Raw genomic sequence first — 12,084 nt, 5'->3', positions numbered from 1 at the left:
AGATCTGAAAACCATTAACTTTGGTGCTCGCGAGGAGAAATGGTCTCCGAGATGACCTATTTCTGTAGGCCCTATATCTCATCAGGGCCGCTCACCCACACTCCATGTTGTGTGATTTATTTGGCCTCCAAGTCCCCTTTTTAAAATCCAATGTGTATGTGTGTGTGCGTTAGCCCACTTGTTCGAGCCGGGCGGCACTTGTGTGTCTCATTGCCCAAAAGGCCCCGAGCCTCGTCGTCATGGCGATGAGACACAGGTGCAGTGATGGGTCCCTCGACGTGTGATGTCATTGTGTTACAGGAAGTGAAAGTGCGCTAAATATAGGACCAGCTTTCCAGGATTAGCATCAGTAATGTGTGGACAGAAGAACAGAACAGGCAAAAGAACAAACCCTAAATTACCAATGCTGCACTCTTCTGTTTTAATGGTAATTTTATGATGATTATTTGTGATTATTTATGTTTTCTTAAGGTAATTCAAAGTGCTTCAGAGAATAAGAAAGACATTGTGTACGAATTCCGCTATACAAATAAACTTGCCTTGCCAATGCTAAAGGTTTAATTAAAGCTGCACTATGTGACTTTTCTCGAGGAGATTCCACCATCTGCTTGCTTCCTAGAGATTTAATTGCTTTGCCTGCGATGTTCCACAGCCTGGCATTAAACTTATCTACAGCATCATTTCTTTATGGATTTTTATGGCTCAAAAATACCTGGAAAAACATGCAGGTCAACTCTGAACGGGGTCACTTTTTCACAGATCTGACTTGTAACACGGCCTGGTGGCTTCATCCGCTTGTCTCCATCAAGCTGGCCAGGTTTAATGCCATACTGTGGAACATTACAGCTATTAAATTCAACTATTACTTGAACGTTTCTACAAGTTGCAATCCACTGCTCTTATTACTATGACAATACACTTACTCCAAGAACAAAAATACAGAACAATCGCAATAAAAACTTGATTTGCCGTGTGCGTATAGACTAAACGTAACTTTACATTTCACAGACGCAACACTCATTTCAATTTCGCATCAACTAAGAAAACATATATGGCAAAAGAGAAAGCGTAAGGTTAAGGTCTGTACTCCGCTCTTGACATCCAGATAGGAACAGAACCGCGGTGTCCTCCATCACTTTAGATAAAGAGAGATTTATTAAAAACAGACCTCCACTGCTGCTGCTCCGACCTTAATTAATTTCACTGTGAGCACGAACAACAACAAGGCGGCATGAATGGGAAATGGAACATGTGGAAAAGGCCAGACCTGGTATATTAACAAAGCTCCGTGTATGGCTGAGATTACGTTCCTGCCTGGACGTTGACCCAGTTGCAGCGGTACAATGTAAAAACTGGTGTTGGCAAAAGGGAGACCTATAGATCACGGGGGCCAGACCGGTGCAGATGGCCCCAGCCGAGCAGCCTCCCCTCCGCTGTGTAACCTCAGCACTAATTAGGACGTTTACATTTGGCAGGGTGTGGGTGTTAAAGAGGCCTGTACATGAACGCAAAGATCAGGGAGGTGCCAGGGCAAACCACAAGGGGGCCGCTCTCACTAAACTGGCACCATCAATAAACATGTGGCATTTAGGACAGATGTTTTGAGGGCATTAAGACCAAGTTTTATTTTAGGCTGTCAGAGCTGCAGCTACTACCATCAGCGCTACAACGGGTTTTACTACAGAAACTCGACCTCTCCCTCGTAAAAGTGCTATGTGTAGTTTTATTCCCAAAAAGGCCATGGTATTTCTTTTTATTTTACCGTTTTATGAATCTATATCTGTCCACTGTCCCCTTTAAGTCAGGCTTAATTTAATTTTTTGACGTGTGTTAAAACTGTTCCAGAGTCGCCACTGAAGCAAACAAGATGAACTCACAGTCGCTCCTCTCTGCGTCCTGCCTTCCGCCCAGAGTTAAGCTTGATCAGTGCATTGCTGTTCAACCCTTTCACAATAAAACCTTTTGTGTAAGCGGTAAACATGGAGCTTTTATGATGAAAGCTCTTCTGAAATCAAAGATGCACCTTCAGTCAGCGAGGGACGCTCCAGTGATGAATTCAAGACTGAAGTCCAATCCTCCTCAGTGGACTCTCAGGCTCTATCAGCAGAGGGCGCTACTAGAAATGCACAGGAGATTTTAAATGTCTCTCAGATTGAGGGCGCAGATGGCATATCCTCATTGAAACGCTCCATTATTGAATATGTACCACAAGATCTCCTACCGATGTTGGCTGCAATGGGAGTTTTGGAAAGCGTGAAGGAGTCAGAAGAAAAAATAACCCCATCAGAGTCAGCACCACTGCCACAACAAGAACCTGCGGATTCAGTTATTCAGGAACCCGCACCTGAAATCCATGACAGGCCTGAGACAACGGAGGTAACAGATGTTCCCCAGGTGGAAGCAGTGTTGCTTCCAGATCTTCCCGAGGTGGAGACAATGCTGGTACCAGATCTTCCAGAGGTCGAATCACCATTGGTACCAGATGTTGCTGAGGTGGAGACACAAGAGGTTCAAGATATTCCTGAGGTGGAGACACCGTTGGTTCCAGATGTTCCTAAGTTGGAACACTCCATTATTGACCATATACCACAGGAACTCGGCTTGGCTGAAATGGGAGTGTTGCAGAGTTTGACCTCATTAGAGTCATCACCAGTGGATTCAGTTATCCAAGAACCTGAACTCTATTACAGGCCTGAGGTACCAGATGTTACTGTGCAAGCACCGCAGGTTCCAGATCATACCGTGTTGGAGAGCTCAGCCGATGCAGTCCAAAATGATCTACAGACAAATTCATCAGAAGCTCATACTAAAAAGACTAAAACAATAATCACTGTGGTCATTGAAATGGCCAGAGCTGAGCCGGTCTCCGCTCCTATTGAACAAAGCGCCATCAGTGAAGGAGAGACACAAACAAAACCAGAGACAAATGAGGCCTTCTCAACTGAAAGCAGCAGTTCACCTGTACTTCAGTTTGGGCCCAGCCTCACTCGCACTCTGGTGAAGAAAATACTGCAAAAGAACAAAGTCTACAACCGGGATATGTGTCACGACATCGCTAACAGACTGAACAACAAGATCCAAAACCAACTCATCGTGGGGCCAGAAACCAGCATCAGTGAAAACAAACTCATGAGAATTGGCAAAAACAGCGCCAGACATCTACAAATAGTTTATGGATCATTTGCCAATCTCCTGGAGGCAGCGTGTACCCCTGACCATGCAGAGTTTGAAGAAAATGTTGTACAATGTCTGAACATGGAGATCCGGGCCTTTCAAAACCGCCCGAAGTCAGCCTGGTCCCGCTTCATCTCTGCTCTGAAGAGGAGCACGTGTTAGGCTCTTCACCCCAACAACCAATAAACATTATTTCAGCATCATTCAATGTTCGTCTTATTTCATTTCTTTTATCCATATATTTGAGTTTGAACAGTGCATACGAATCAATGTGTCAGCAGCCGTCCCAATATAAATGCGCTGGAGTTAGCATAAGCGCTAAATTTCATCTGTTTCAAGTCTATTTCAAGTCAAGTAAAAACATTAAATCAGACTTATTCTACAAAATCAACTTTTTAGAGGTATTAACCATGTTACAGTTGATTATTCTCATTTAGCCTTTGTTTTTTTTGGAGTGATTTGTGCATGTTTGAGCTTATTTTCAAGACTGCATTATGCCAATCAATGTAGAATCTGGTAGTGTTGCATAGTTTTTTGGTACAAATAAAAAAAAAAAAAGGTTTGTTCACTGGTGTGACGTGCCGCTATCCGTAGGAGGGGCTGACAGCATGCGGCGCTTTGTTTTGATGACGTTTATGGCGACGTCATTGGGCACTGCCTTCATAAGCGAATATGTGTCGGAGCATTTTACAGCTGAACATGTAGAGAACACGTCTGTCCCCCACACCACTGTCCCTCTGTCCTGGAGCTTTTTGTGTGAGCTGATTTACCTGTGTCGGCCTTCCTCCTCTGCACCTGTGTGATACAGGTGAGGAGCAAGAGGAGAAAAAGAGCGAGAGAGAGGGGGATGTGAAGGGAAATGCAAACTCCCAGTTCATTTTAAACGATTATTACACAATTCATCTGTTAAATGCATTAGGCCTATTGCACAAACTAAGCCTACATTTATATTAAAAGCAGTTTCCTTTTTGTCTGTTTCACACTGAATCAAACATAGTCAAAATAGCCTAGTTATGTTTATGTCCTTTTTTAATGGATACAGGGAGGGCTGGGGCGGGTCTGACAAAGGCAAAACTGGACAGGAATGAGCAGCAGTGAACAGAAATGATTGTTTGGAAATAAATATGAAATGATGAATTACAATGAAAATATGTAATTGCTATAGTGATAGAATTATTGCAATCAAACTACACATAGCATCTTTAAAGTTATATGGGACTAAGGGCTGTCTAACTGTCTGTTTAAGGCACTGGCTAGTATGTCAAAGTCTGCCAAAATGAAATGACTTCATGTTACAAAGACTACGTTTATTCAGTGCAAAAATGTCTTGTTATCATGAGGTCCTAGAAGAGCTGCCAGCCCTGCTCTTATACTTTCACAAACCTGTTCAAAAATATCTGGCAGTTAACTCCTAAATTACCAGCCCTCAGTAGACTACAAAGCTGCAGGTTTATATAAATAATGATTTATTACACACAAAGTATTGTCAATGGATTCCCACACAGCCCATTAAAGTAAATGTTTTCCCCTGCTTCAGTCACCTCACCTCAAAATCATTATTATGTCTTCAGCTTCTTCCATAACTGCCATTTTATGTTTCGGAGGCACCACAGTTCTATTCCAAACAGCAGGAGAAGCTTTGCGAGGTTTACCAAAGTGAAAAACAACCTAAGTGGGACCTGTGCCAAAAACAAGCTACCTTTTTTTTCCCCAATAACATTTCCTTTCAACAGCCGTACTTAACGTGGAGAATTAATATGCCTATCATCTGGGAGAACTTTCAACATTATCAACCACGCGCTAGAATCGGCTAACTGTAAATCTCTTATGTGGCGACGTACGAGTGTTTTTGATACCTCCTTATCATATATCTTCTGTATTGGCTAGTCCGGTCTCTTACTACGCGGTTAGCGGTTGTAAATCACCGCACGCTAGCCTCTTTGCAGTGATCTATCAACCCAGCCTGTCCAACCAAGACCCAACAAATAGTGTTCACTGTCATCTCAATCATATGCGCCACATCTCGCGGGCCGCTACACTATCCCTCTTGTATTTTTAAACACTTGTGGCACTATAAGCACTGCTATGGATCTTACCGGAAAATTCCCATCTTCAATAGGCCAAAATGGGTGTTGTTAGGGCATCGGAAAACAGCCACGTAGTCGATGTGAGAGAAATACGAGAGCCGTAAGTCAAGGTTATGTACTACGAAGAAGTATCTGAGGCTATAAAAGCGGCATCAGTTAGTACAATGGGCAGATATCCCAGTCCGGCTACACAAGTGGGTCAGGCAAACTCATGTCAGCTGGTTTTATATTAAAGGCCTCATTCATTATTAAGGCTTTCAAACTACCGGCGGATTTCATTTTCTGGATGTGATGTCGTCATACTCCCAGATGGGGGGCAAGAGCCAGTTTTTCCAATTTAATAACACAGTACATGCCATGAAATATGAAGGTAAGTGCACAAATAGTGAACTTAATCCTTTGTATTATTGACTAGACCCAAGAACTCACTATATTTCAACAAAAAAATTCAAAACATTTTACAATATTCCTTTTAGCTGCTGCCATCTGCATTAGCTAAATATTACTGGCCGGTTTATTGTAGTAAACCTTAAAATGTCACTTCATTTGTACATTTTAAATTCTTTGTTGGCTTCTGTGTAAAAATTGAGCAACAACACAGTGGTAGTATGTTTTCCACCTGCCGCCATATTGGTTCTATTTGCTAATGTAAACAAATGTTAAGTCCAAAGGAAGAATGCATTAACTGCCCACGTAATCGTATGTTTTTTGTTATCAGAATAATGACAGTTTCTTCCTGTTAAAGTCTCTGAAAAGACATAAAGAAAAAAAAAAATTGATAGAAGCAATATGGCGCAAGCTGCCTCGATACACAACACATTTTGAAGCACATTATTGGATACATTATTTGCCGCGACTGTTGTTCAGTTTAAACTTTATGCTTTCCAACAAAATCATAGAGTTTAAAGTATTGGCCTATGCTGGAGATAGATGGCCGATAGTCCATGTGCTAAAAAGAGCAAATATCGTCCTGATATATCGGCCAATCAATATACCGGTGTATCTCTACTTCAAATAAATCTTTTGATAAATGATAATATTGAAACTATGTCACTTAAACAAAGCAAGAAAATCCCATCATCATTAAAATAGATGATCTGCAATAAATATCAGAAGGAACCAATAATTAGCAGAAGTTATTTATCCTCTACAGCCCAAATCTTTCATCATAAAAACGTCAAACATCTCCCCACTTTTACAAAGACACATGATCGTACACGTGATAAATACTGAGCCACAAAATAAACCGTTCCACTTTTCATGAACAATAAGTTGATATAGTAATTATCATGACAGGCCGATATCTGTGGAATATCTGTGTGTTATCGATGCAATATCTGAGCCGACTGCTCTGTGTGATGTTAGTTGGCGAAAAACGATATGTGAGCGTGTGAACTGGTTGAAACAGGAAGGGCATCTGGTGTAAAAATAGTGGTTATGCTAATCTCTGTGAATATTAATGCATCAGAGAAGCCGCATAATGAATGAAAAATAAGACGTGAAAGAAAGTTAGTTGTTTTTTTTAGTTTTTTTTACAGATTTACACAACCTGCAGCAAACTCGTAGCAATATAGTCAAGTGAAATCCTTACACAATCTCCAGCCCCATAAGGGATCCATACTTGCCGAGCCCACAATGTCCCGTTATGTAAGGAAGCACAATCTAATCTATGCCAATCTATGTGTGCTCAGTAGCATGTGTGCCCACTGCCGTATGAGTGTAATATCTCTGTGACCGTGACAGACGAACCTCTGTACAGAACGAGCGATGACAAAGAGCAGTGTTCCCGAGCCGCCGTTCTCCTCCTGCCTCGTCGCTATAGGACAAGCAGATTGATGCGGTAGCGACCGTGCTATTCTGCTAGCACGTCAGGTCACTAGCCGCACTGTGAAGCCCCAGGGAAGAAGAAAGAGGAACATGGGTCCTTGTCTCCGTGTCCTCCTCCATCTTGTTCACTTTCTTTTTCCAGTGCGCCTTCTCTAACCCCGGGCTGTTCTGTCATCTCGGAACATCCACCAACAACTTTTACAGAGCCGAAGTGAGATGTGAAACTTTATATTGGGTGATGCTTTTTTTTACATAATGAATTCATCGTGTTTGTTTCTGGAAATTTGAGTTTGCTTTTAATAGACTCAAGCACAAAGACAAATGGAAAGGCATAGAATATAAAATCCAGAGGGCATTAAGGATATAAAAGTATTAAAAGCTCTGTGACAATATGCAATTTGGTGATTTTGTCTCATCATGATTCATTTTTTATAACAGAATTCAACTTTTTCTTACCTGCTCGTTCTATTGATCAGCCTGTGTCATCCTCTGAGTGACTGACAGGTGGGTCTGACCAATCGCATTGAAGTGTGAACTTTCAGAAGCAGAAGATTCATTCAAGGACTTCAGGGACCGGCCTCCTGCTGGTGCCCAGAGTCAGGACTAAACATAAGGAATCAGCGTTTCAGTTTTCTGCAGCTAAAACCTGGAATAATCTTCTTGAAGATGTGAGACAGGGCTCTACTTTGACAATGTTTAAATCCAGGCTCAAAACGGTTCTTTTTAGCTGTGCGTATGACTCCTTTAATGTTAATTTTATGATTATTTGTGATTATTTATGTTTTGATTTGTTGTATTGTGATTTTAATGTTTTATTCTGTAACGCACTTTAAATTACTTTGTGTACGAACTGTGCTATATAAATAAACTTGCCTTGCCTTAATTATGAATTGTGATCAAACAAAAATACTGATCTAGCACCAAGAAAATTGTCATATACATTTTTCTCCACATCGCCCGCCCCCAACAATAACTCGATAACGATAATACATCACATATTTCTTTGTGTCTCCTTCTACAAGTTTATTATGACTAGGCTAACTATCAAACAAACTTATAATTTCATAAATAAACTGCCTGGTCAAAAAAAAGTTGCCACGTTGATTTAACTAAGCAAATAGGTCGTCAAGCCTCCTGCAGTTGGTCCGGTCGAGGTTCAGCAACTGTCTGTGCTCAAAGAATGAGGTCAGCTGACACCTGAATATACTGAATGACCAGGTTATTCCATCAGTGGATTTTTTCTTCCCTGATGACACGGGGCATATTCCAAGATGACAATGCCAGGATTCATCAGGCTCAAATTGTGACAGAGTGGATCAGGAGCATGAGATGTCATTTTCACACATGGATTGTCCACCACAGAGTCCAGATCTTAACCCCATTGAGAATCTTTGGGATGTGCTGGAGAAGCTTTGTGCAGCGTCAGACTCGACCATCATCAATGCAACATCTTGGTGGAAAATTAATGCAACACTGGATGGAAATAAATCTTGTGACGTTACAGAAGCGAAATCGAAACAATGCCACAGTGAATGTGCGACGTAATCAAAGCTAAAGGCGGAACAGCCAAATATTAGAGTGTGTGGCTTTTTTTTTGGCCAGGCAGTGTATTTATTTCAGAATTTCAAAATGTTTCTCATTTTCTAAGGTACTAATGTGTTTGTCTACTGATCTGAAGGTTCAAACTCTGCTCTCGGCATAAACATCACTGCTTGAGCGGTCAAAATCACTGACTCACAGGTTGGCGGTGTGATTCCAGCTCCCACAGATGAACGCTGTCATTGTGCCCTTGGGCAAGACACCTAACCCACCTCGCCCTGAGTGTCTGCGTACTCCGTTGTATGAATGTGTGTGTGAATAGGTGAGCGGTTCCTCGATGTAAAGCAGTTTGAGAGCGTCGCAGGTGAAAAAGCGCTATATAAAAATGCGACCATTTAGCATTTGAATGTGAACAGACCGCATTGCATCTATCCATCCAAAGAAAAAGAAAAAAATCAAATGAAATGGTAAACCAACGCAAAAAAGAGGAAAGAATCTAACCCCATTTCACTATGAATATGAGGTTCGGCCGTAAAAATATGAGGTTTGGCTGGCAGAACCATCAGTACAACCCGAGCAGCAGACGCTTTTGTGAAGATGAAAGAATGCAGGGTCACGTATCGAGCCTCCAGGTAAACTGTGAAGGCAGACTCTCAGTAACAATAATAAAACCGGTGATACCGCTACAGCAGCATTACTGTAAAAACACGACGCTGTCAGATCATTTTTACACATCAAACAAATCAACAGCTCTCATATGATAAAAGAAAACATATGCCAACAGCCCGTGCATTACTCACACGCTGATCAAAGTCTTCGCCGTTGAACGCACAAACAAAAGGGCCACGTATATTTATTTTGGATTGTGTTTTTCCCTGATTTATGCGCACAAATGTTGAAAATGAGAGACAGTAGAAAGAAGGATATTAAACTGATCGGAAATAGAGGGGACAGAATAATTGAAGGGGTGGGAAGCGAAAGAACTCATTAACTTGTCTTTAATAAAGCCCCAGTCACACAGGGATTGGGCCATTGTCTCATGTCTCCTTCTCTCGTCGGGACGTGTGATACACCGTCACGCCACAGCGCCTCCTCTGGCAATACACTTTGAGATAATACAGGTTTTTAAATGAGGCTATGGAAGATTCAGAGGCGAAAAAATGGGATATCAATAGTGTAGAATATAGGCAGAATGAATAATCGTTTCGTCACGTATTTGGATGAGTTTTGACTTTATTTAAAGCTACCATGTGTAGTGAGATTAGCCGACCCACCCCTGTTGTATTCTCACGTATCACCACTAGATGCTTTCGACATTACTGCAAGGTGAAGGTTTTAGTGGTAGAAATAGCTTAATTTGCTGTTAAATGTACTGCTTATGATCAATTGCGCCGGTTCAGCAGGAGGTCTGAGGGCCAATAAAAACTGGTCTGAGGGCCGCATTTGGCCCCATGGCCATAGTTTAGACACCCCTGCTATAGTTGATATAAGGTATCAGTGTCAAAGCTGAAACATCTTGATTGATTTGAGGCATCTCTACAGAACATTTCTGAAGAATCGTACAGTATTTTTAAGCGAGTGACAGAATATTGCATTATAAAAACTCTCCAAAAATGTGTTCATAACTTAAAATGTTGAAAACGGAAATTGAAAATGAACTAAAGACTTTCCCGAGTGCTTCTAGTTGGTTTCACATGACGTCCATAATGAATAGATTATCAAGTACTATTGAGAGCCATGCTATTCTCACTGATTAAACACAGGCTATATTCCTCGTTCAATAAATCCTTACTGACAGGATCAAGACTTGCACGTCTGTATTCTATATGAAGAAAAACTCAGCTTCTATATCTGAACATCTCTGCTCCCCCAGCGGCCAGACAGCCAGGCTAATTTAAGAAGCGTGGGTCTGTCAGCTGTCATTAGGACTCCTGCTCTCAAACGCACATAAACACACCAACACTGTTCTCTCAAAAGCGCACATATATGACTCTCACACTTTACTACACAGAGCTAATTCGAAGAAATGTGGGCATCTGTCAGAAGTCATCATCTGTAAGCACGAAGCCGACCGGCGCGTTACACAACCTGGCAACGCAGGCATGGAGGAGCATGAGGGTTGAGGAAGAAAGAAATATTGATTCATCCTGACTAACATCAACACGAAGCAACAGAATACATGGAAAGCGCCCATTAGTATGGACCACAGCAGACGCAAGCGCTTTCATGATGGAGAGATCGGAGAGATTGGTACAAGGGGCGGGACGAGACGCAATTTGCACAAGACGAGACACGAGATTGGGTCCACGAGAACGAGACAAAACGAGACTTTGACATTATTCCTTTTATATAAATTGCGCAGTTCAGTTCAGAGTTTTGATTCATTCTTTTTTTTAATATATATTTTGGTCGCAATTGTAGCGCTGTTTTGTGGGACTATAGGAGATGTAACTCGTCAGAACGTTACCCTTTTTGTCCAATCCAAATGTAAACACACGTTCCTAAAATCCCTAAACTCTAATTGGTACAAAACAGGTAAAATAAGCTTCAAACCATGCGTCAAAACTATAATAGGACAGGTATTCTTTAGTGTGTGTACTGACTGTTGATGTCAGTACACACACTCCTCGTCCTCTAATGCAACAAAACAGCATCACAGTTTAAGTTTTTGGTGGATGATCTTCAACCTTTATACATGTGAGCAAACTGTGGGCTTTTCAGCGTCATTTGTACTTCATTTGTACTTCATTTGTACACTAAACAGCTCACAGCCATGTCAACGAGGGCTCAGATCTATTTAAACTAACATGCTGCTTTGGTTTGTCTCACAGTGATATGTTTTTGTCCAGACGTAATTCATTTTGCCAAGACACTGTCAAATGTGCAAAGCTCCATCTCTGAGTCCAATATGGCCGTCTGCACGTTCACTCTTGAGACGCAACTTAAGGATTTAACATAGAATGTATTTGCATTTTGGAATACATCAGCGTACCCAAAGGGAAGGACAGCAATATTGATTACAAGTAACTACATGCATTTAGATACTGCACTCTTTCTGTTCATGCACAACACGCCTGCACCACTCTCCCTCTGACACACACACACACACACACGCGGGGGCAGGTGTGAGGCAGGCGCTGGGCATCTCTTCCTCCTTCGGTACTTCGTGCACACTCACACACATGCATGAAACCAGAGACAGAGCTGTGAAGCAGAGGTGACAGGTCTCGGTCTGTGCCATCGTAAGCAAATGCAGCGCTAATTGCCATTCTCCCACTGTTAGACACCAGCATGAGTCCAAGAAGGGCCCATATGCACCCCAAGATTAAGTCATCTCCTCACCGCACAAGCTCGCCACAAGCTCGCCACAAGCTTGCACGGGCTGAAGGAATTGACTTAATTGTGTATACCCGATTCCCGTTGCGTTCATGCACTTGTCGGGTCTTTGTTTGATGCT

General features: G+C 41.9%; 1 protein-coding gene across 2 annotated transcripts in view; it reads right to left on the bottom strand.

Moving 5' to 3' along the window:
• Nucleotides 1–12,084, bottom strand: part of LOC117384992 (ephrin type-B receptor 1) — a 279,983-nt gene that overhangs the window by 246,034 nt on the left and 21,865 nt on the right. The gene's annotated exons all lie outside the window — the stretch shown is intronic.

The sequence above is a fragment of the Periophthalmus magnuspinnatus genome, chromosome 17, assembly GCF_009829125.3.
Source record: "Periophthalmus magnuspinnatus isolate fPerMag1 chromosome 17, fPerMag1.2.pri, whole genome shotgun sequence".
NCBI lineage: Eukaryota > Metazoa > Chordata > Actinopteri > Gobiiformes > Gobiidae > Periophthalmus > Periophthalmus magnuspinnatus.
The sequence above is the reverse complement of the archived record's forward strand: the minus strand, read 5'-3'. Positions and strand labels throughout refer to the sequence as shown.